Below are 6034 nucleotides of genomic sequence, written 5' to 3'. Positions count from 1 at the left end.
GCTCTGGTCTGACAACAGAGTGACGAGCCAGCTTCAAATTAAACAGAAGGAAACCTGTGCCATCTTTCCTTCTACCTCAAAATCCTAATTCCCAAATTACGCCTCAATAGGGTAGTGAAAGGATCTTCTTCCTCCTAACAAAAAGTGAGCTCCTTTACTCAACTGAATGTGTAATTGGAATAAAACGTTCAACAGCATCTCATCTGGTGAAGAGAAACCAGGAGCTTCTAATCATTAGCTCGTGAGTGGATTGTAATACAATGAATTGATTGACAGGCTTGAAAACTATCCAAACGGCGAGATTCATTTGGTTTGCCTTTATACTTTTGCGGCAAAAATTCTCTCGAAGCAGAAGGCTGTACATGAAAACGAAAACAGAGGCGGCTTTAGAGTTATAGATTAGCCCGCATGTGTTTTCAGGTGATTTTATCATAGATAATACCTCATCGGAAAGTTTTGAGAAATTAAAATCACGCTCGTTTTTCCTTGTTGTCTCCATTCGCTTGAATAATTCTTTCCAATTTGTAGACAAAAAAGTTTTTCAATAATGCGAAAAGTGTCAGAACAGTAGCCTCGCATAAAAAGTGCTTAAAAGTTTATTTTGACAGACAATGGACAGCTTAAATTTCAGGAATATCTTTGAGATTACGCGGCGATTTGAAAAATCATTTCAAAATCTCGCAGAATATTTGTAACAGCGTCGATGGTTATCAGGAATAACGGATCGGGGGGGATCATTCGTCGCCGAAAGACTAACTAATAAAGAAGAAAGAGGTCATGAGAATATTACATTGCCAAAATGCTCTAACCTTCCCACCCCGCCCCTCCCCCCCCTCCTTGCAAATGATATTTGTGATTTGTGAATAAATTTCAGGGCCTCTGTTTTCTAACATGCATCGAATGGTATTGGGTGACAGACTTGTCTCAGAAGCAAGATTAAGTTCATAGTAAAGATATGGCGAGAACGGAATCGATTGTTTTGGTTCAGATACAAAATTAAATGCAAACATTTACATCTACGTATGGTCAGCTCTCACTGCAATTTTCTTTTATTTAAAGTGCCTTGGAGTATTTACCGTTTTGGTTGCATTTATTCTTATATTTACTACCTTTCAAAAAGTTTTGATTTCCTTTTGAGTTAATAGCCTTTCCAAAGGTATTGACAAAATAACTGCCGTAAATGAGAAGGCAATATCTCGAAAAAGGCTCCTGATGATATTATTAGCTTATGAAAAATAAAAAATTAAAAAAATAGAATAAGTACGCTGGATTTCGTGGAGGAAGACATCACTTTGAAGAGAAAAGCACGAAAAAATATCGCATCGGTGACACGGCCAACGCAGGGAATGCAATCAGCACTGCAACCTGATGAGTTAGAAGACGTGTTCTTCAAATTGGACCAATCAGATAAAATCAAATTTGGAAGACAATGCAACAGGGGCATAAAACACAGGAAGAAACGCGCGGAGTTATCAAAGTTTCCCTCGAAAATGCAATACGCGACGTGGTGACGTACACCGAACACACCAAGCGAAAAACGGTCACCGCAATGGACGTCATATCCGCGCTTAAACGACAGGGACACACGCTGTACGACTTTGGAGGATGAAGAATAAAGAAACTTTAGAGTCAGGAAGCGTGTAAAAGAAAAGACAAATTTTCTTGATAGCTTCCAGGAGGACTGCAAACTCGTAATTACGTTTTAATTTTGTGTTCATTTTTGATTTTTTCGAATGGAATTAAAACAATGTACTATAAAACGATCTCATCATTTCCCCATATCATATTGGCTTAATTTTGTTTCGTTTGTATCTGTGTACTGATGTTGTAATTTCTATTTTACTTAATGTTATATATATCTATATAATGTACAGAGAATTAAATTTGCTTCTTTCGTTTGTACAATTGTTTACAGTCCATATTTTTACCGCGCGTCATCTGCATGGGAGGGAACTGAGGCGAGGTTAGTGGTGTTCGCCTCTAAAGAGCAAATTGTATTGTTTGAACCTCAGGGAACACATGTGCCACATATTCAAATAGAATTTTTTTGGCAGAGCAATTTTCACTATTGTGTAGAAAGAGCAAAACGGGTGTAATAAAAACATGCAATCGGAACGGAATGGTTGACAACGTAATTAGTTAATGAGAACCAGAGATATAAACGGGCGTGGTCTAGAGTGACGCTTTTTGCGTCATTCACTAGCGTGGGCTAAGGCTCGGAGCGTCAGCTTTAAAAACTCTTCAGTGTCCCGGCGATAAGATAATGGCAAGGTTCAGGAGCCCATTGCCCGTCCTTAACTAAACCATTTTTTTTTTCGGCAGAACTTGTTTTAGAATTATCGAACTGAGCGAGAAATTAAACGAACTCAAGAAATTTAATTACTGCTACACGTGTTGAAGCGACTAAAGGTAATCAGGGAAAACTCAAAATGAAAATTGTTTTCTACTCACTTAAATAAACGCTAGAGAGTAAATCATTAACGCACTGACTACACGTTTCAATTCATTCCAAGTTTAATCGTTTCCGGTTGATACTTATGTTGATGCTGTTCTTTCATTTCATCGTTGATTTTAGTCTAAGTGAAACCTGCGTTTAAAAGGGATTTGTAAAAGAATCCATATAAAAGAACTGAAAACGTTATGAACACTTTTATACTCCTGTGATGAAATCATAATCCTAACAGTAGTCTTCATAAGAGAAGGACAACACTGGTGGTTCTTAGTGGACGTTTTAGCAGTTATGCCAGATCTCTACAGATGGTTTTTTAGGCTTGTACCAGGAGGGGAAAATTTCAGAATTCATTTGATTTTCACAACAAACAACCGGCCCCCCAGTTGGGCCGTTGTGTTCAGCGGGCCTGAGGATTCGAAAGGAGTTAAGATGGCGGTCGGCCGCTTTTTCTGGTTGCTCATTCTTCTGTGCCTTTTTTCATCAACACAGTTCCATATGTCGCCTAATTTGAACAATTTCTGTTCTGGGTTCATTTTTGCTAACCATTGCCAAAGCATCTTCGAGGCAAATCAACACATGGCAGCATTTTGGCCCTTTGTCATTCGCGGCATCCATTCGGTTGCTTGGCACGGTTTGCCTATCGTCAGAACGTTCCACCCGGTTCTTCGCTTCAAATCCAAGTTCTTAGCTTCAAGGACCAAGTACCATGCGAACAACACTGCTTCCTTGAACTTATCAGTAATTTCTCTTGAATTTCTTTACATCCTGGAATATAAACCTCAATCCTGGCCCTGCGATCAACACTTCTGTAAAGCCTTCCACTCTCAAGTGCTTTTCTACCAATATCCAGAGCATCGAGAGCTTTGTCAAGACGCCTGATTTCCCTTATAAAGTATGCAAGCTTACTCTCTTTATTAAATTCGTCTACAGTGAAAATTTTGACGTTATTGCATTAACTGAGACATGGTTGACAGATTCTGTAAGCGACCTAGAAATCCTTGATGTTGGTTACTCAATTTATCGTACTGACAGAAGTTCTAGAAAGCGTGGCGGTGGCGTTTTACTGGCGGTTAAAAATTCGATTCCATCTCATCGACGGCGTGATTTGGAAACTGACTCCTCTGAAATGGTTACTATTGAAATTTTATTACACGACTCGGGCAGCCAGAGGGCCAATAACTAAAATCAACCAAACAAAATGCTCTATTGCCGGTCAATATTCTCTCAGTATTGGACCGGGCACTGTCCCGAATGGTCCCGAATGGTCCCGAATGGTCCCGAATGATACCGCACTTGTTTCCCTTTGAACTTCAGTCGTATAATAAATCTCTTATTATCCAAGCTTGCTCGGGACCCTACTGGAAGAATATCGGCTCTCGGTCTTTTTTGTTCGGACCTCGCAGCGCTCGGTCCGTACTGTCAAGACCTCGGGCCAATATTCTCTCAGTCCGGCCCTCGCGCTTGGTTAATAAGATATATGTAATGGATGATGGCCAAGAATTCATTGTCTCTGCTGTTTACCGTCCGCATAACTCAAACTTTCTGTCATTTATTGCTGATTTTAATACGTTTCTGGAGTTGTCGTGTATATGTTCAAGTACTAAACTTCTCGTGTTGGGAAACTTTAATTTTCCAACTTTTGACTGGCGTGGATCGATTGAGTCATGCACTGCTGATGAGATTTCCTTTTGCGGAGTTCTGAAGGACTATTTTCTCTCTCAATTCAACAAGCATCCTTCAAGAGATGCAAATATTTTGGACCTAATTATTACAAATGAGCCCGATTCTATTCATGACATCGAAACAATGGATGAAAGTGTTTTACCATTCCCCACAGACCACATTCCAGTTACCTTTGATCTCACTTTATGTATTCCCCGATTACCTAAACAACCTCGCACTGTCTGCAATTTCAAGAAAGCAGATTTTGAAACCTTAAAAAAAAAGTTATGCGATACCAACTTATCTGGCCTCATTTCTACTTGCTTAACTGTAGTTCAGGACTTTGAGAATTGGTTCTCTCAACTTATGTTTCTGGTTGATGAACATATACCTAAGGTAAAACTCAGAGAAATCAACTCTCTCCCTTGGATTGATGGTCATGTTATCTACTTGCTCCATAAGAGAAATGATGCCAGAAACGGAGCAAACAAGACCAACAGTGTCTATTGTCGTGAAGAATTCTGTGCTCTACGTCGCGAATGCAAGTCGTTAATCAACAGTAATTACAACGACTATATAGGTTCTCTTCAAACGTCACTTCTTGAGAATCCAAAAAGATTCTGGTAATTTTATAGAAGTAAAAGGAAATTAACCTCAGTACCTGTCACGATTAAACATTGCAGTCGATATTTTCGTTCTCCAGCTCGACAGGCTGAGGAGTTTAACCAGTACTTTTTCACAGTTTTTTCACCTGATCCGCCGTCCCCATCATGAGGACTCGGACGCAACGTTGTCGTCCATTTCTTTTAACCAATTCTGAAGTAGAGTCATTGCTCCATGGTTTAAATATCAACAAAGCCTATGGCCCTGACAGTCTGCCGTCTCGTATCTTGGTCGAATGTTCATCGAAACTTGCTCCCTCAGTATGTAAACTATTCAACAAATCTCTTTCTTCTGGAGTGCTACCAAAATTATGGAAAGTAGCATTTATCACTCCTGTCCATAAGAAAGATGATAGAGAACTAGCAGAGAATTACAGACCTATTTCCCTACTTTGAACCCTATCCAAAGTTCTCGAAAGATGTATTTTCAATAGGTTGATTACCCATCTTAGCAGTTCCTTATCTACTTGGCAACATGGATTTCTGAGTGGTCGCTCGACAGTCACCCAGATGCTTTGCTTTCTTCATAAAATCGGACAGGTCCTGGATAACTCTCTCCAATCTGATGTTGTTTTATTTGGACCTGTCGAAAGCATTTGACACTGTCTCTCACTCCCTTCTATTACAAAAACTTGCAGCTTCTGGTATTGATGGCTCTCTGTTCCAACGGTTCACAGATTATCTTACAAATAGGTCCCAGAAAGTGTTAATCAAAGGCGCAACATCTTCATCCTTACCTGTGCTCTCAGGAGTACCCCAGGGAAGTATTCTGGGGCCACTGCTCTTCCTATGGTATATCAATGATTTACCAGATGTGTTATCTAGCTCTACTATGGCTTACGTTTTCGCAGATGACACCAAGCTTGCTCGCATTATCCACTCCGAGTCTGATATAACTAATTTTTAACAGGATATTGATAAAGTGCTTGAATAGTCTACTAACTGGCGCATGAAGTTTAATCTCAAGAAGTGCGAAGCTATACGTGTAACTCGAAAGAAATCTCCACTTCAAGGCTCCTATCATATTGGGAATCATGTCATTTCTCAGACCGATACCCAAAAAGATCTTGGTGTTATTCTTAATACCGATCTAAAATGGAGTTCCCACATTTCTTCCATATCATCCAAAGCTAACAAATTGCTGGGTTTTCTCTACAGAACATCTGACCCTCATTTTGGACCTACAGTCAAGCGTTCCTTGTTCCTGAGCCTGGTGCGATCTCATCTGGGTTATGCCAGCGAGGTGTGGACTCCCTTA

This window comes from Stylophora pistillata, chromosome 5, assembly GCF_964205215.1.
Source record: "Stylophora pistillata chromosome 5, jaStyPist1.2, whole genome shotgun sequence".
Lineage (NCBI taxonomy): Eukaryota > Metazoa > Cnidaria > Anthozoa > Scleractinia > Pocilloporidae > Stylophora > Stylophora pistillata.
Note: the sequence above shows the minus strand (reverse complement) of the source record.